The sequence below is a fragment of the Jaculus jaculus genome, chromosome 10, assembly GCF_020740685.1.
Source record: "Jaculus jaculus isolate mJacJac1 chromosome 10, mJacJac1.mat.Y.cur, whole genome shotgun sequence".
NCBI lineage: Eukaryota > Metazoa > Chordata > Mammalia > Rodentia > Dipodidae > Jaculus > Jaculus jaculus.
In genome coordinates, this window is record NC_059111.1 from 74,919,254 (window position 1) to 74,940,151 (window position 20,898).

At 36.4% G+C, this 20,898-nt stretch overlaps 1 protein-coding gene across 15 annotated transcripts in view; it reads left to right on the forward strand.

Annotated features, from left to right (window-relative positions):
- Foxp2 (forkhead box P2) overlaps positions 1-20,898 on the forward strand; it is a 567,416-nt gene that overhangs the window by 467,030 nt on the left and 79,488 nt on the right. The window lies entirely within an intron of this gene.

Genomic DNA, 20,898 nt, shown 5'->3' on the forward strand with positions numbered 1-20,898 from the left:
TTAAAGGTGCACACCACCACTCCCGGTGGGATTTTAAAATATTATAGCCTGATTTATTTTCCTTCCTGAAAGAGTTTATTAATAATTATAAGAACAGAAGCTAGTAGACATCCAAATTCACTCATAGTAGACAGTTAAGAAACTTGTAGAAATAAATTGTCCTATATGTAGTATATTCTTTTTTTATTATTATTATTATTTGTGCGTTTTTTTCAAGATAGGGTCTCGCTATAGTCCAGGCTGACCTGGAATTCACTATGTAGCCCCAAAGTGGCCACTAACTCACAGTGATCCTCTTACCAGGTCTCCCGAGTGCTGGGATTAACGGTGTGCACCACCATGCCCAACAGTAGTATATGCTTTTATTATCATTAACTGACTATCAAATTAGGAGTAAACATTTCTTTTGAGGTCATAGGAAAATTAACAATTTCTAGTGATAACATCCATGTACTTTTAATTTTCCAAGCCAAAAATAGCCTAAGGATCAAAACGTAGCCCATTGTTACAGTAATATGAGTTACAGTAATGTGAGGATACTTTGGATGACATATCAGTCTGGAAGTTCTGAGTGAAGTTTATTCATGAGAATTCTAAATTGTCACAACTGGAGTTGATGGGAGGAAAGAGCCATGCAAAGAGAATCATACAAAAGCAAGACATGCAACAGAAAGCAAGTCGACCTTCAGCAGGCAAACACAATCAAACCAAAGGTGAATATTTCCGTTTACTCCACGTTTGACCATGTCAGGTTCTCTCTGGTGGAGACAACAATCTCAGCATTAATGCACAGTGATTAAAAATTGTCATGGGGGCAACAACTCTGTATTTTCACCAGAAATACAGCATTTTCCTCATATAAGCACAGTAACAAACCATGGGTCCCTTGAATATGTCACCTTGAAGTAGGTCCCTTTTGTCAGAGTGGTTTTCCTTTGACTCCTTGATTGTACTTCTGGAATTTTGGAGTTTTCCATGAGCTCTTACTGGAATTACCCACACCCCCCAGCCTGAGAAAACAATGCCTGGACTGAAAACTAGAAGCTCGGATAAGCCTATTTTGTGTGCCCATTTCTGTATGTACTATTTCACTATTCAAAGGCAAAAGGAAAATATCTAGAAAGTCAGATGTTCCCAAGAGAGAGTTTTTTGAAACAGGTCCCTCTTGGGCTGATTATAAGACTAATCAGCCATTTATCAAGCAAGCCATTATGTATCTGACCATATGAATAAACATTATTTCATGCAAATATAATTTATGTTAAATATATTCTTGAGTTATTATGCACAATATTTTCTTCATCAAAAAGCAGTGGCCAAAAGTGCACATATATTTGCAGTAATTCTTTTCAGCATCTTGAATATCCCATTTTCCTCTCGCCATTGATGAAAAACTGGCAGTTTTTCTGATTAATATCCCCTCTAAACACATCCTAGTCATTTGGAAGAGAGTTATTTCAGAAACTATACATTAGGGTGATATTCTTGGTCTGGTGTTTAAGGTTTTAACAGTACTTCAGATGTTATTCTCTTAACAAAGCTTGACATCCTGGAAGTACAGCCCTGTTCTGGGCTCATTAATAAACAAATTTGAAAGCTACAGTCTCTATCCTGACCTCAGAGGTGCCCATTAGTGACTTCTCTCCATTGCAATGTAATGTAATCACAGACACTGGAGTAGCCATCCATTTTCTGTGTTAATCAGAAGTAATTCAGAATCATTATAGTTCAAAAAAAAAAACTGTGTATTTCTTTTGTCTTTATTGGAAGGAAAATCCAGAGCTCTTCTTTTTGTTCATATTTTGAAGATAAATATTTTAAATCTGTGCAGCAAACTTGAAAGCGCTATTTCTGTGTGCAGTCTTGCAGAAAGCAGTCAGTTCATATGAATCTGTAAGGTTAGAGTTGCCAACCTGGAGATGAGAAGTGCATCCTTGGTGCAGGGGCACTTCTCCAGAGCCAGAATGTTTCGCTGTGCCTGAAGTCCAAAGCCCAGCTCCTATCACATGTAGGCAGTTCCTTAAAGCCCAAGCCACTCAAATGTCCCAGATTCAACTACACTGAATGTATTTTAAAACTTCTATGCAAACATAATACTGCTCATGTGAGGAGATAGGTCTATTTCTGATGTCACATGCCTTATGGTCCACTTTCAAGTGTCCAGATTCTTACCAGTGTCTTATGGTAAGTTATTATGTACTGGAACTCTCATGCAAGAGTATCTGACACTCAGGTATTTGCATATATACTAGAAAGATGACAACTTCATCCCATTACTAAAGCAAAGCAGGTTGAGTAGCTGGATAGTTATAGAGGCTGTGTCCTATACTAAAGCACATAGCACTCATCCTGCTTTCATTTCCGAAGTCATGAAAACTAAGAGTTAATTAAATCTGTCCAAAAGAGTATGCACCATTTTGATTGTCCTTGATTCTCACTGCCTTCTGAAAAACAAAATCCAGAAGTTGCTAAGAGCACACTAAAATAGACTTAAAATGCACCCACCATGCCTCAGGTCAGGGAATTTCAGGAAGAGGGGGCAAGAAGGTTAGAGCCACGGGGTGGGAGGGGATATCCAGAGGCATTGCCCCTTCCTACCACAATGAGTGACTGCTATTCTTACAACTCATAACCCACAACTCCATGTTGAATACAGCAACCCCACTAAGAAGGGCATTCAGTGGAATGGGAGCAGGGAGGAGGGAAATGATGGTACTAAAACATGATGTGTCCATACAAATGTCTACTTAATAAAAACAGTGTTTTTCTTTAAAGAGTATGCACCTTGCAGGTTAATGGAAGCCCTTTGGTGAGGACAAATCATTCCTGTGCAACAAAACTTAGTGTGCTTTTGGTCACAAACATGCATCTGTCAACAATTGATCCAGATTGCATTAATTTTTGCTATTAAATTCACTCCTTTTTTCCCTCTAACTTTGTTTGTTGCCCCATTTTTTATCTATTAAACTGGGCTCATAATTCATTCATTTTTAAAATCTTTGTTTCAAATATATTCAATTCAACTATACATTTCTCTTTAGGCACAAAATTACTGTATGTTGTAATTGGATATATTGTAGTCTCATAGTCATTCACCTTAAAATATCATCTAAAATTATTATGATTTATTTCTGGAATATCTATTGTTCAGGAGTTCATTGTGTAAATTCAAATATATGGAAAGGTCTTCAATTTATTTCTATAAATGTTATGATCATTACATCTTATTTTTTTTTAGATAACTTACTGTCCAACTCAGGTTGGTTATGAAATCATGCCTCTCCCAAGTGCCAGGATTGTACCACCATACCCATCTTGGAATTTCTTAAATTTACTTTTATTGCTAAATAATCTCAAAAGGATTGAAAATCCTCAGTAATTTTAAATCTTTAACATTTTTTTAAAGCTTCTTGGTCTTTTTTAATTGTTTTAGATTCAGTAGAAATGTAAATTTTGCCATTATTTTCTACACTTTGATATATGTGTATATATAGATGTACATGATTAGACTATCTATTCATAACATTGTCAATGTTTATAATCTTGAATTTTTATCTGGTGCTCTATAATTACTGGAAGTTATTTGTTATTCCTTGTTGCTGAAGTATCTTTTCTTATTTTTTGACTGTTTCATATATCAATATATTTTGATCTTAATCATCTACTGCTCCCATTTCCCTCCCACTCCACTAAAACCATTCCTCTTGCAAACTAATCCCTTTCCTATGGGCATGCTTTTTTTTTTTTTAATTTTACCCACTCAGTTAAATTACTGTAGCTTGCATGAGCACGAATAGAATGTTATTAACTGGAGTATGGGCAAATTGCCAGTGGTTTTGGGTGGGAGGTGGTCTTGATGTCCAGTTTAGGATTGAGCACACAGTAGTAACTTATCTATGCAACTTGCCAGCTGTCCCTCTGCACATTGTCCTTTTTTTCACATTAAAGAGAGAGAGTTCTGTGATAGAGGTGGAAAACAGAATTAATCAGTGTATATGAACATAGATATTTAGAAGGCAGTTTGATAACTTGTCCATTTAGAATAGAGGTAGATTTGGTTCCTTCTTGGTGTCTGTAGCTTTTGACCAGGTTTCCAGTACCAGGCATGACTTTCTTGCTGTGGAGCAGAACTTAAATCCAATCAGAAAGCAATTGGTTAGTCCCACAACAATCACACCATTATTGCAACAATTGTCAGATGTTGTCTGGCAGGACCCCATAGTTAGATAGGCACATTGATGTCTGTTATCCCAGTAGTAGTTTGCATAGCACGTTAGAGCCAAGAAACTTATCCAAAAGGAAGCTTCCAGTTCAATTCCAGCTTGATTTCCTATGTCCAGCAAACAAAGCATGTGTGTCTTCAGCAATAAGGACTCATATTGTTTGGTTGGGAAACCTAGAGCATCCGTGCATTGCTCCCTTAAGCAACAACTCATTGGGAAATCTCTCACCTCTGGCAGTGAGATTTTTGATTAATAAACTATGGATTCTGGAGCAGGTTTATCTACCCATATAAGCCACCTTCCTTCAAGTTCTTTTTTTCCTATACCTTGTTATTTGTATTAGTTTACAAAGTAGTAGGATTCCATAAGGTTTTTTTATATTAATTTAATTTCATTTTACTTGAGAGAGATCAAAAGAAGTAGATAAAGAGGGAGAATAAAGAGAGAGAAGGAGAGAATGGGTATGCCAAGTCCTTTAGCTACTACAAACAAAATCCAGACACAAGTCCCACCTTGGGCATATGGGGAATCAAACCTGGGTCCTTTGGCTTCACAGGTAAACACCACCTACTAAGCTATCTCTCCAGCTCTCCATAAGGTTTCTTTTCATACATCCTTTGTTTAGGCTAATTTCAACACCCCCTCTACCCCATTCCTCCACCTCATCCCTGCTTAAAACTTTCCCTGGGCTGGGAAGATGGATCAGCAGTAAAGGAGCTTTCTTGTAAAGCATGCTTGCCCAGATTCCTTTCCCTAGCACCCATATAAACCCAGAAGCACAAACAGGTTCATGCATATGGAGTTAATTTGAAGCTGCAAGATTTCCTAGAACACCTATTCTCTCACTAATAAAAATATTTGTTTAAAACTATTTTTATTTCTATCTCCCTGCTCTACTTTAATATCACATTTAATACTTTCAGACCACAGCTTCCCATAGCCAACTGAAACTGTGAAAAAGGAAGAAATAGAAAAGGCACTGTCCATGTATCTTGAATAACATTTTTACTTATGACTTGTAAGAATACCTAGGCAATACCTGTGACAGTTTTGAGTTTAGCTCATACAAGGCAATATTTGTTATGGTTTTCTGTGTTTTACTGCTAATATAAGAACATATTAGTACCACATGCTCTGTATATTCCAATGAAAATAACCTAAATTTCATACAAGAAGACTACATAAATGCTACCTACGATAGTAGCCATGAAAACATTCAAATTATTAGTACTTCTGTTTTTATTTTCTATATTTATCCATCATTAGACATGTATATTACAAAAAATTAAAATATTAGTGTTTATTTTACCTATTTTAGTAACTACTAAAGAATTTTATATTAAAAAGAAAAAAAATGGGGCTGGAGAAATGGCTTAGCGGTTAAGCACTCGCCTATGAAGCCTATGGACCCTGGTTCGAGGCTCGGTTCCCCAGGTCCCACGTTAGCCAGATGCACAAGGGGGCGCACGCGTCTGGAGTTCGTTTGCAGTGGCTAGAAGCCCTGGCGTGTCCATTCTCTCTCTCTCCCTCTATCTGTCTTTCTCTCTGTGTCTGTTGCTCTCAAATAAATAAATAAAAAATGAACAAAAAATATTTAAAAAAAGAAAAAAATGACCTATAAATTCATATATATATATATATATATATACATATATATATATATATATATATATATGAACCTGCCAATGTGCCCACAAACATACAAACATGTCCATATATATATAGTATATTTATTTATATATTTATATACATATATATATGTGTGTGTGTGTGTGTGTGTACTAAAGTTCCTTACCAAAAATGAAAAACAATACTATATAAATTGTAATATTGTAAACATTATAAAATTATTTGTATTCCCTTAAAGTGTTAAAATTGCCCCCCAAAATAACATAAAATTTGACACTAAAAATAACATGAAAACATTATTGGCTAATTCGTAGACTTTGAACAGGTTCATACTCTAATATCACTATGCCATTTAATTGTAGTTTAATCAGCAGACCAATGGACATTATAAAGAACTAGAAATTTTTCTGCTGGGATACTATTTTCCACTATCAGGCCAGGCTTCCTTGGCATCAAGTCAATGGCAACAAAACAGGTTGCAGCTAAACATGGTGGCTCATTTCTCTAATCCCAGCATTCAAGAGTTTGAGTCAGGGGCTGGAGAGATGGTTTAGTAGTTAAGAAGTTTGCCTGCAAAGTCAAAGGACACATGTAAGCCAGATGCACAAGGGGACACATGTCTGGAGTTAGTTTGCAGTGGCTAGAGGCCCTGGCATGCCCATATTCTTTCTCTCTCCCTCCCTCCATTCCTATCTCCCTTCCTTCCTCCCTCCCTTTCTCTCTCTCAAATAAAATACATTAAAAATAAAGAGGTTGATTCAGGAGGATAGCCACAAGTTTGAAGCCAGGCTGAGCTACACGGTTGATTTCAAGCTTGCCTGGGCTACAGAGTAAGAAAGATCTTATATCAAGAAGAAACAAAGAGAGAGGAAAAGAAAAGAAGAAAAGATAAGAAAAACACAGGAGGCTGTCCAATACAAGCTCATCAAAAGTGAGTCTTAAGTTCATTGGTATCAACATTATATAATTAATTAATTAATTAATTAATTAATTAATTAATTAATTAATATCAAACCCTTGCTCATTACTGGACAACTAAGAAAAGAGTTTCTGTGAATTTTGATCATTAACAACATTCTCAGGGGCTAGAGAGATGGCTTAGAGGTTAAGATGCTTGCCTGCAAAGCCTAACGACACAAGTTCATTATGCACGTGTAGCCAGATACATGGGTTGGCACATGCTTCTGGAGTTTGTTGGCAGTGGCTAGGGGCTATGACATGCCTATTGTATCTGTCTCTCTTCTCTCTATCTCTCTCTACTTCAAATAAAAAATAATTTAAAAGAAAATATACATTCTCAGTGTACTTGACTTAGCTTTTTGTATTGTTACTTTTCCCAACCAGTACTATAGGAATTTTTAAAACCTTGATTTGCAACCTAATAGTGAAAGCATATCTTTCACAGTTTACACTTGTTCTATTTCTATACATATTTCTACCACCAACACTGAATATTGATATCCCCTCTGAGGAGGGCCTTCAGTGGAATGAGAGGGAAAGGAAACATGAGTATAATACAATGGGAATGTGACCAATATAGAAGATATCCATACAATAAAGTTCTTAACTAAAAAAAAAAAAATTGCTTAATGCTGGATATTTGTACTACCTACCTTTTCATTGCAAGAATGGTTTTAGATGTTGACTGAACAAGAAGTATTTTGAAGTTATTTGGAGATGTTGTTTCACCTTGGATTAAGAGATAAATTTCAGTACTTACACATATTAGCATGTTTGTTTTTGTTTTTGTTTTTCTAGGTAGGGTTTCACTCTAGCTCAGGCTGACCTGGAATTCAATATGCAGTCTCAGGGTGGCCTTGAACTCATGGTGATCCTCCTACCTCTGTGCATTGTGTTATTTATTTACTGGGGGTCTTTTGAGTTATATGAACAACATCACTGCTATAAACCTAGATTTTTTTCACTAGAAACCAATAAGTATGTCAAAATGAATAATTCATAGTTGTCTTCTTTCCAATCTTAAGCCTATTGGGTGGCGGACACATTCTAAGTCTAAGACTTCCCAGGGCAGTCTTACTTACCTATACCCTCTGAAGTAATTATTAATCATACCTCTGTTCACTCCGCAATGTATTCCAATAATTTCTGTTGTCACCATATTAAGTATGCAAGCCTATTGAGACCATTAATAAATCTCACTTAAATCCTAATGCTCAATTAGAAAATGGTGTTCTTAGGGATGGTGAGAATTCAAGAAAACTCAACTATAGTGAGGGTGAGGAACAGCACCCTAGATTTGGAGTTAAACATTGTAAAATTGAATCAGGTCAAGTACCATTTCTGCCTCTTACATATTTTTTTCACATGTCTTGGCCCTTCTGAATCAATTAATGCTGGATAATGAGATTATGTGATCTGACTAATGATATGATGACTTTAGAAATGTGAATACACATGATAAATTTTTAAATGCTATTTTAAAAGCATGGACAGGACCACACTGTGGTTTAATTCAAAATTGTTGCTTAGTAAGAGTAAGAGAAAAATCAAATTATTCATAATTCCATTGCAAGATGGCAGCCTATCCCTCACTTCTTACCATCTTGACCTGTTAGCATATGTATTTAAACACTATTCCTGGGAATAGCAAAAAAGAAAGAAAGAAAGAAAGAAAGAAAGAAAGAAAGAAAGAAAGAAAGAAAGAAAGGAAGGAAGGAAGGAAGGAAGGAAGGAAGGAAGGAAGGAAGGAAGGAAGGAAGGAAGGAAGGAAGGAAGGAAAGGAAGGAAGGAAGGAAGGAAGGAAGGAAGGAAGGAAGGAAGGAAGGAAGGAAGAAAGAAAGAAAGAGGGAGGAAAGAAGGAAAAAAGAAAGAAAGAAAAATTGTCTTGTTTTGTTTCCTATTCGACATGAATTATAAGCTGTTTACTTTTTCTAGTACCAGGGTTTTAAATAGAGCCTCATCCATGCTAAGCAAATAGTCTACCACTGAGCCATACCTCCAACCAGCTGTCCTTTTACAATTCCTTTTGAGACTGGGTTCCATTAAGTTTTCTAAGCTGGGTTCCAGTTTGTGGTCCTCCTGCCTCTGCCTCTTGAGTAGCTGGGATGAAAGGCTTGCACAACCAAACTCAGTGAAAATAATGAGCATTTCTGTGTATATTTTAGTATCAGTGCTCACATATTACATGTAATTCCTGATAATGTAAAGAATATGTTTGAACCCATCATTTTACTAGGTTATGCAAGGCTATTTTCCTAGTCTGGTTTGTGTATGAAGAATTATCATAAAAGGCACAGCGAGATAAATTACAATGGAACAACTGAAATGAGTTCATTGGAGAGAATCAATTCATTATTAAGTCACATATCTTGGGGATCATATTTTTAGGATTGCCAATGTACAAGAGTCATGAATGATGAGGACAATAATGGTTGATCAGAGTGGTTGGATATCATAGTATTTTGAGGTTAATAACCTGGAGGACAGCAGAAGTGCCTCCTGTGCTCAGGGTCTGGCACTGTCTCAGATTTTTGCTTTGAAGAGCTCTGGACCTGGACAGAGGTTAGGGGTAGAATTTGATAGACTTTGAATTTCAAGAAAGACAATAAAGTCCTTTATAGTGTTGGGAAGTCTTTTTAGTCTTTGACAGGGTAGTGGCATGATGCGATTTGTAATTTGGGAAGATAATTCTAGTAACAATAAGTAGTATTGATTGGAGAAGCAAGACATTAGAGACCTAGAGACCACTTCAAAGACTGTAACAATAGTTCAAGTGAAAAATGGTGAAGCACAGAACTAAGGCTTAAGGGAGTGTGAATGGCACAGGGAGAGTGCAGATGGAGAGGCATTGTAGAAATGATTGGGCAGTAGTTACTGACTGATTGAAAATAGAATTGAGGTTGAAGAAAGAATAAAAATTACCTTGAGATATTGAGTTTAGCTGACAGGGAGGCTAATGTGCCCTTCAGGAGATAGGAGCCACAGTGACCAAAGAGCTTCCTTCCCTAGGCTCTGAATCAGGTGTGGAGTGGGGGCTGGCCAAAAATTTGCATGTGTATTAGGAACAGCAGTATTTTCAGATTTCAACCCAGAGAAGACAGGTGCATGTGCTTCAAGGGCCAGTAGGTGAGTTAGTCAAACTCAAGTCACAAACCAGACACAAAAATAAGTTCAAGGTACCATCTACAAAAGCTTGAAATGTTCTGTGAAACTGGAGACATAACTGTAATTGTCCCTTCTTTCTCTTCCTACTCCTTCTCCTCTTTGTGTTTGCTTTGTGAGTCAGGCTGTCACTTTGTAACAAGGACAGCTGACCTTCTGGTTGCCACCCTTTTACAACAGCCTCATTTTGAGCACCTGGGACATATATGTTCTACCACATCTGGCTCTGTCTATTCATTCTGAAACATGGAAGATTATGAAGAGAAAACTCATTTAACAAAGTTTATTTGACTCATTTTTGGGGGGTACTATTTACTTGTTATTTTATTTATTTATTTATTTATTTATTTATTTATTTATTTATTTATTTGCACGGAGAAAGAGAGAGGGGGAGAGAAAATGAATATGGATACACCAGGGCCTCTAGCCACTGCAAATGAACTCCAGATGTGCATACTACTTACATGAGCTTTCCATACTTCTCCTCCACACCTCAGTGACTTGTCACACTACTTCTCAAAGTTTTCCTCTTTGAACCTTCAATTTAGTGACATGTCTCTGGGAATTTCTTTAGCATAACATTTTGTTTTGCTGTAGTCAGTGCTAATTTCCACTGGTGTATCTTCACTATTTTGTAGCACTCTCCTTCTTTATGTAGATGAGCTCTTACCTGGCCTCTCATAATTTTGGCTATGTCTCCAATGGCAACTGTTTCAATATTCCATAGTGACCTTCTTCATATATGTGTGTGCATTTAAAATATTTATAGGTTTCAATTGAATTTCACCTTTTCCCTTTGCTGTACTTTGATCTTTGCTTGCCAATATCCTCTTATTATTATCCCTGTTCATTAACTCTCACAAGGCTTATCACTTGGAGACAAGGAAGCCACATAGTTGCAATTTTCATTGTCTAGGTGTGAACTGAATAGCTACTCAGTAGTCAGTCATCAACAGAATACAAAGATTAGTTTGGTATACTTTTCCTACATTGTTCTATGGTTTATCTATAGTCACTAAATTCTCATTCAGCACCTGTATGCCAGCAATACTGTATGCCAGCAACATGTGAGGTGTTATGTTTATATAAATGGATGTTGCACCCTTTCTGTCTTTAAGGACCACAGGGTGAAAAGAAACATACGTATTTCATGAGATGAATTTCTCAGTGAGATAGTAAAAATGTTTACATGCATAAAGAACAGAAAAAGTATGTGGAAATCAGAGGTTCTACAATGTGAATTATTTATTGAAAATGAAAGAAAACTCTAAGCTAAGCTAACTTTTTACATCTTCTATGTTTTATTATACAGATACTGTCATTTCAATGTTGAAATTTTGTGAAGAGAGTGTATGAGATAAAGTATGTGTCATGCTGTGGTTAAGGCATAAGAAATGTGTCTCTAGGGATCTGTAGTGAGTGGGTGTGGCATATCGAAAGTGCCAGTGGTATTGCCCTCATCTGTAATGACTCTTCATTGAACCACATGAAAAGATTGTGCATATACCCCCTTACTCCATAAGCCTTATAAAAAATAAGTGAAATTTAATCTCAATTTTTTTGCAAGGATTTTTTTAAACAAGGCTTACTACATTGCCTCTTATCAGAACACTTATAAAGGATTAGTCTAGGGCTGGAAAGATTGCTCAGTGGTTAAAGCACTTGCTGGCAAAGCAAAAGGACTCAGATTTTATTGCCTAGTACCCATATAAATCTAGATGCACAAGGTGGCTTACGTGTCTACAGTTTGTTTGCAGTGGCTAGAAGTCCTGACATTCCTCATCTCTATCTACCTTCCACTTTCTTGCTCTCAAAAAAATAATTGAATAAACATTTTTAAAAGACTAGTCTAATTCCAACCCTATTCACTTTCATTTCAGTATTGAGGGGCCCAGTATGTTGAAGACCCTGCAGTAAAAACAATCCTTGTCTTTCTTCTTTGTGTCTACATACATGGTAATACATGTATGTATGCATGTTTGCATGTTTGTAGGCACATTAGCAGGTTCAGATGCACTTGTTCTCACATGCATGTGGAGGCCAGAGGTTGACATTGCGTGTATTTCCTCAGTCATTCTCCACATTATTCACTAAGAGAGAGTCTTCCGCTGAATCAGAAGCTCACCAATTTGGCTAGACTACCTCCCCAGGAAGCCCAGAGGTCCTCCTGGCATTGATACAGGTGCTTCAAATTTGAACTCGGGACTTCTTTCTTGTATAGCAAGTACTTTAATCACTAAGACATCTTCCCACACCCATTTTAATCTTGATGCTCAGAAGAATCTCCTATAATACCCACTCAAAACTGAAGTGGTAGTGGAGAAACCTCTTTTCAATAAATATATTTCCCCCCTCCAAAAAATTGAATTTCTTCTTTATAATTTCTTTGATTACTTTTCCTCTGCTTAATAGGCCTCCAAAGAAGTTGTCCTCTTCATCGATCTACCCATCCAAATTTCACTTAGCTTTACTTATAACTGGAATTGTTGTTTCCAAATGAAAACACCTCTACAGACAACATTCAATTACTGCTATTAATCTTCATTGTGTACAAGCAATGACTTCATGGCTAAAATGTGCAGATAAAAGGAAGTGGAGTAGGAGGAAGTAGGATAGAAGGTTGTAGGCTAGGGAGTATGTTCTGAAAAGTAAGGAATTGGAAATAGTATAAGAATGAAATAAAATTTAAAGCTATTTTATGGGTTTTATAGAATATCTTTATATGGAAAAATCACATAGTAACAGATCTTTTAAAAGTTCCTCTTGATGAAGCTAGACATACTTCAGATCAGCAGGTTTCATTCCTCTTAGTTTCTTGTGGAGAAAAAAAAAATAAAAAGAAAATACTCTGGTCTGTTAGAGCACAGGATTTGATATACTGGATTTGCTCTGGAAGATCCTGAGAAGGATATGGAAACAGCACCCCTCCTACCCATAGCTACCTGGGTTTCAGTGCTGACTAGCCATACTAGCATGGGAAGAAAAGCTAGAAAGCTTGCCCTTCCTGAATTTTGACTCTTTTACCACCAATCTTTCTGCATCTCTTGCTACAGACACCATGCCTAGAATCCAAAACTTGTAAATGGACAAACTTGTAAGCTTCATGGAGTCATGAAGTACATGTTACAAAAAACAAAGAATCTTTGTCTTTTCCGCAGGACCGAGTGAATGAATAAGTGAGGATTAGGAAGTGTTCAGATAAAACTCTGCTCAATAAAAACAACCCTCAAAAGAAAATTAAGAATGTAGAAGGTGTCACTGGAGTCTTTTGAAGGAACTGTGATGTAATGTCATTATCCTGACCAAAATATTGCTACTGTTAAGTGTCAATGCAGGCTTGAGTTTCACTATGATATTGTATTATGTTTATAAACCTAAAAGATTGGTGATAGTTCACCACTATAAAGTTTTGTCAGATGTATCAGATAATAACATTCATCAAACTTTGGATAGTTATAGAATAAAAATCCCATATAACTGTAAATTATATTCTCATGGTGTTCTCGAAAAAAAAGGCTGATACATTTTATCTAATTGCCCTCTCATCTGTTTATTTCAAATTAAAACTCAGGAGGGATTGCTTAGTGGTTAAGGCGTTTGCCGGCAAAGCCAAAGGACCCAGGTTTCATTCCCCAGTACCTACATTAGCCAGATGCACAAGGTGGTCCATGGAGTTTGTTTGCAGTGGCTGGAGGCCCTGGCATGCTCATTCTCCCTCCCTCTCTCTCTCTCTCTCTCTCTCTTTCTCTTCCTCTGACAAATCAATAAATATATTCTTAAAAATTCAATGTCTTTAGTTCCTATAGAGTCCATGAAAAGCTCTCTTCATCCTAACCAAATCTTTCAGACATCTCTTAGGCCCTTGGGTCATAGCATAGTTACTTTTAAACTATGTTGAGGTTTTGCTCAGGAAGTTTTTCATCTGAATTTAGAACTGGTGGAAAGTAGTTACCATGATATATTTTTCATTTCACTGAATTTTCAAAGTATGATTCTTGGAAAATATTTATTTTATAAGTTGCGAATCTCAGCAGCTGTGATTATCAGCAGATTACCTGAACAAGAGTGGGCCCCTCACCATTCTGTCATGAAGGGGTACGTGGTTCAGAAGGCCCCATCCATCTTTAGGCATTTATAAGCAGTTAGGCTAGCTAGTGAAGAAGGCCATACAAGTATACACTCCTTGAGGATATATATAAGCTACTGGGAGAAGGAGACACATTTTTTGTAAGAGGTGTAACAGCTGGTAAGGTACCCATGCTCCTATAAACAACTCACCAGCCATGTCCTGTAAGTAACCCTAAAACCCATTAGGTCATCCAGCTATTGTTCTGGGTGTCATGCCTCCCTACTAGTGAGTTTTGCTTCTGTTCCTCATATTGCAGCAACATTTTCATCTCTGCTTCTTTATGTAGCTCAGGAGAGATGCATGCCTTCATTTCTCTCTAAAAAAAAAAAAAAAAAAATTAAATAAATTTAAAAAAAATAGCTGGGCATGGTGGCACATGCCTTTAATCCCAGCACTTGGGAGGCAGAGGTAGGAGGATCTCCTGAGTTCGAGGCCACACTGAGACTACATGGTAAGTTCCAGGTCAGCCTCAGCTAGAGTGAGATCCTACCTCAAAAGCCCCCCCAGCCAAAGAAAAATTAATTCCCTGAAACTCACACACATTTATATTTTGGCAGTTGTGGTATACTCTCATCATAAGCTACTTAATTCAAGGAATAATGTTTTGTCTATTACTGCCTGCTTCCTCTTCACTGTTCTACAAAATGACTTTAGAGATAATACCATTTAGATATCTAATGCAACTCAGTAGTACTCCAAATTGAACAAGGCACAGAATATTATCTAGCTAAGCTTTTTAGTTCACTTGATTATATTGATCATGGCTTCATTTTCTCTCCATCTCTCTTTCTTTCTTCTGTCTCTCTGCATGTTTCTATGCTTGTACATATGTATGTGGCCATACACATGTGTGCAAGTATATTTGCATGTATGTGCATGCATTTGGAGGCTAAAGGTCAATGTTCAATACCTTTTTCAATGACTTTCTAACTTCCTTATGTTGAGACAGGATCTCTCATTGAAACGAGTTCTTAGATTAGCTGGCCAGGAAGTACCAGGTATCCTGTGTCTCTATCTCCCCAGTGCTGTGATTACACACACTTCATCTTGATTTTTATGTGAGTTCTGGGGGTTGAAACTCAGCCCTTCATAAATTTACAGCAAACATTTTACCCACTGAGGCATCTCCCCAGACTAATTGTGGTTTCATTCTTTTTTTGATATAGGGTCTCACTCTAGCACAGGCTGACCTGGAATTCACTATGTAGTCTCAGGGTGGCCTCGAACTCATGTCCACCCTCCTACCTCTGCCTCCCAAGTGCTGGGATTAAAGGCATGCGCTACCATGCCCAGCTCGTGGTTTCATTCTTTAAAAAGTTTTTCCCTTTATTTTTTTGTCACACTCTTTGACAAACTGACTTTTCAACCTAGGTTGTCTCAATGTCCATCCCAGACTTAGCCTCCTTTCTGGGCTCTCAATTTACTGAGTTTTGTCTGTGATTTGCTTTTCCTTACAGAGCACTTCCACTATTATCATTAAGTAATTAGTTGCACAATTAATGCAGTGCCTCTACTGTCAGAATATAAATAGGGGACTGTATGGGGCCCTTGCTGAGGTCTTTAGCCATATCCTAATCTCATTGTCCTTGCTTCAAACCAAGTTCAAGAACTTCAAGAACTTGATATGAGATTCTACTTCAGATTAAATCTTCTTTAACCCTATTTTATCCACAGGTGGTTCTCTGGCAACCTTCAGATTTTAGCCTGATATAGCCTGTTAGAGGCCTTCTCTGACCAACCAACCCTATTTAAGAGATTCTTCTTATGTTTTTTCTTTATCATTTTCTTTATATCCTTCCTAGATGAAATCAAAATTTACTTGCCAGTTTATAAACTTAATTTACTTCTCTCTCTGTCTCTCCTCTCTCTCTCTCTCACTTACTTAACAAATAAATAAAATTTTAAAATATATAACCTTTACATAAAGTCCTTTTAGGTCTTGTATCTCTATCATACATTGCAAATGCTGTATATCTTGCATACCATAGATGATTAATAAACATCTGGCTCTTGCACATACTAGGTAAGCACCCTACAATTGAGCTATAACCATACCCCTTTTCCCTCTTTTTTTCTTTTGTGTGCATATGGGTGGCATGTATCTGTACATGAATGTGTGTGTTTGTCCTTGAGTATTTTGTGGATTTATATATACTTATATGCACATGCATGTAGAGGCCAATGGCAGATGTTGGGTTTCTTTCTCAATTGTTCTCCATCAAATTTATTGAAACAGGGTCTTCAGTAAACTCAGAGCTCACAGATTTGGCTATACAAGTTACCACCTATCTTGATTGCCCCCAGTGCTGGGATTACAGGCACTTGAGGCCATTTGTGACATTTATGTGGGTTCTAGGGGGTCTGAGTTTGGGTCCACCCGCTTGCTCAGCAATCACTTTAACAACTATCTTCACAGCAACCCCACAGGCCTTTTAGAGATCCTGTCTTATTGTTTCCCAAGTTGGTCTTGAATTTATTCTGTGGCCCAGGCAGGATGTGACCTTGCAATCTCTTGCCTTGACTTCCTAGAATTACAGATATTTACCACCAGGCCTGACTGAAATTCATGAACTCTAAGCTAATTATCCATGGCCTTGTTATGACCTGGCTCTTACCTACCTGTACTATATGAATTCTATACCTCTTCACGAGGAACGACTTTTAATAATAAGAAATCCTGCTTTCATCTGGAAAAATATGAAGACTTTCAGTCCCTCTTTCTGCCTAAGAAGCATTCCAACATATTTAACTCACTTGTTAAAACGCATCTTAAAGCTGGGCTAGGTGGTATAGACCTGTAATGCCTAGACTACAGAGTGAGTTTAGAGCCAGTCTGGATGAGTAAACCTGTCTAGAAATTAAAAGCAAAAGGAGTACTTAGATACAGCTCAGTGTAGAGTGTTTACTTAATTTGTACAAGGCCTTGGATTCAATACCCTAAGAAAGAAAAGAAAAAAGAAAACTCAATTAAGTGTACATTACCACCTCCTGATATCCTTTTCCAACTTTGCCTTGCTAACACCCATCAAGACCTTCACGAACTGTTGTCTGACCCCACATTACATCTTGCCCTTCCCCACTGGAAGAAAGTAAATGTGTGTTGTTTGGGAGAATCACAGTGACGGCATATTTTGCCAGGACTTCTATTATGAAGACATCCAATCTAATATTAGAACCTAGAACAAAAGTTGGGATATTGGAAACCCTAGACACAAGCATCCTTTGCTTCCCAATTTACCAATCTAAACTAAACCAGAAACAGGAAATGGAGCCCAAAGCATAAGAAAATGTATGGGTGAGAGTGCTCCAACATTTAGAAACCAGATGATTAACTGCATCAGAAGTTATTGCCTCTGTGGTATTTAGGCTCCTTCTGGGGCTGGGAGGGGATCTGTAAGTGTGTGAGTTCTCAGACAGAGTTTGCCTGCTGCACATCAGAACAGATAAGAGCAAAGTGCTCAGCTTGACATATATTTTATATCAGAATATTCCTCTTGAAAAGATAAAAAAAATAGCATTACAGAACTGGTAGATACTGTTAACAGGTATTCTGTGTCAATTTAATTTTTTGTTTTGTTTTGCTTTACTTTCTAAGAGAAATCCCTCAGGAATCACACAGATGATAGAAGGATCTTCAAGAGCTTTTTATTTTGATTTTCAGATCTTAATTCAGCAGACTATAGGTAGGGTAGAGTTTTGCTATCCCATGTATGTAAAATGAGGAAATTTTAAGTATAAGCAGCTCCCTTGAAAGAGAAGCTCAGCTGGGTAAAGAAGGAAGGAGGAGAAGACAGTAAGTAACCTGCATGATTACTGTATGTTATATATTTACATGCATTATCATAATTAAATCTGAGAATAACTGAGTGAAATAGGTATCAGTACCCTGTTTTACTCTCAGAGGAGCAGAGGCTTAGAGACATTAAATAGTTTGATCAAAGTGACAAGGCAAGCAAGAGAGAGTCAGTATTCAACTTGAATTTTTCTGACCCTAATGCCTGATATTTCAGCTAAGCTTGTTGGTATCATCCATGGTCCATTTATACTATTTTCTTCATCATTCATAAGAAAGAACTTTCATATTTACATTGTTTGCTGGACACTCTGGTGTAGTCTAATTGCATGAAAAAATGAATGGCCACTTGTGACAGAAACAGTGAAAACTAGTTGTATCATTTTCAATAATAACAAAATAACTGTCTGTGTAAAACCCAAATATGGACATGTTTTCCATCAGCATTATCATTTATAATTCATCCATAAAGAGCAATCATATTTAATGTATTTTATGAAGAAAATGTTTAACTGTGTTTTCATGGTACTGTAGCAGTTGATATTGGATTTGAAATGTGTATCCTGAATCTTGGAACATAAATCTGAATTAGGTTATCATATACTGAAGAATAAAGAAACAGTAATTTATAATTAATCAGCAACACTGTGAATAGAATATGGTTCCATTTCATAAAATGTTATTAGGCTTTTTTATTGATAAGAATTTATTAGACCATGGTGATTTAAAATTTGCAGTAGTAGAATTTGTATATTCATTTTTTTTAAGAAACCACATCATTCTTTGGGTCAGATTATTCTTTCCCTATTTCTATCCAGTTAGTGGTAATATTTAAAAGTATGGCTGCAGTCGCTATCAAAGTACTGGCCATGGTACTCTGATATCAAATCTGGTACTATCAATATGAGATGTACTATTCTTTACTTAATAATCTTTCCCTGAAGAACCTCTTCTAAATAACTGACTATGGCTATAAAAATAATATCACCAAATCAGAATATTTTATTTATTTTCATTCTGCCTTAGTATTATATTCAGTGTAGCAGGCAGTGGTTTTGCATGGCAATACACATGTAAATGTCATTGCATATGTCATTTATAGTGTACAGGGTGTTATGCAAGATCCACAGTGATCACGTTGAGAGAACTGTCTTTGATACACTAAATAAAATGTGTTTAGCAAAAATTGCCAGCAATTTTTTCCTAGACACATAATGACATGGTAAGAGCACAAAACAAAACTACCAGAAACAAACCATTTCTCATGCTGTAATATCTCCAGGAAAAGTGATCTAAATTGCTGAGACAAGGAGAGTTCATCACCATACTGCAAAGGAACTTAAAATACACCCTAACAGCAAGTGAAATACTGATTCCCAGCTTTGAAATAACAGCAACAAATTTACCTACAGGCAGAAGATGCATGGAAGCAGTAAACGAATTATACAAGTCTTACACGTGCCACCTGATTATGCTGACCAAAGTGTTAATTGGATCCTAACTGCCAGATCTGATATCTGTGGTCTTGTAGTGGGGAAACCTTTCAAAGTGATGAACTGTAATTCAGTGAGCTGCTTGAAGCACTTGTAATTTACTGCATGTCATGATATGAAGAGTCTGACCTAATGGACTTTGCATTACCTACAATGCTAGAGACCTTTCAACACTACTAGTTGGTTAAAAAAAAAAAATAAAGTAATTGTGGAAGTCTATTGAGATGGGATGAGCAAAAATATCTTAAACACAGCTGTATAATCTTGGGGAAAGAAAGTTCTTAAACAAAATAAGTGTAACTGATAAAAATAGTATGATAGCCAACAATATTTACAGCAGTATGATGTCTCATAATGCAAAATTAAGTAGAAATATAAGGTTTTAAAGGGACTTAGGATAATTTTATAATCTAACCTAAATGGTACAGAACAGGCCAATTTAAGCTAATCATTGATGAAATTTCTGTGCTTTCATGAAAAATTTATTTCATAATAATTAGATTTGATATCTGCCTTGTATATATATATATATATCTTAAATAAAAGTTCAAGGGAGATGTTAGATTTAAGTGGAATAAGGTGATACAGATCAAACCACAGTTTCTTAAAACAAATTCTGGTCATAATTCTTGTGCCCACCATTAGAACTCATAAATTTAAAATATAAGACAAAACAACTGTCTCTTTTGTATACAGTGCTGAAATTTAGGGTGTCTGTTTTTATTCATGAAATCTTCACAGTAATTTTTCAGTAAGGCCTCCAAATGGTCTAAGAGATTCACTAATGGATTTTGCTTTCTTCATATGTTTTATGTATAGTATTTTATTTTCAATTTAGTTTTTGTTTAAATACAGCCATTAGAAATCTTTTTTTGTATAAATATATAGTAATATTATATATATATATATATATATATATATATATATATATATATATATATATATATATTCTGGGGGTGGACTTAGATATATAACAACATTTTTCTAATCCTGGAAATGATTATATATAGATATATTTCATATATTTTTATATATTTCATATATAGAGAGATATATGAAACACAAGTGTAATTTGGAGTATAACAGTTTGTTTTCCACCAAGATACAGGTGTTATTATTGTTTATTCTAGCAGCCACTGAGATAAGCTGACATGAGCTAATCTTTGATCTGTACAAATTAGTCAGAGCAGTCACAAAACCGTAATTGCCAAGTTGTAGGCACAATGCTTTCAGTAAATCTACCTCACTCCTCCCTTTTTTTTTTTTTTTTGCCTTTCTCCATTGAAGTTGGCCTCTGTCAGTTCGACAGCCTCATCAGCAACTCCAAGTGCAGTGAGAGCATCTTAATGATCTGAAATTCTTTGAGAAGTTGGTGATGTTTTCTCATCAGGATCCAATTTAGAGGGCTTTGTTCCATTCTTGAACTTTGGAGCCAAAGAAAAGCAAGTCAGTTTTTCGCCTTCTTGGGGGTGAGCTAGAAAGCAGAGTCAGTGGACACAGCTGCACAAG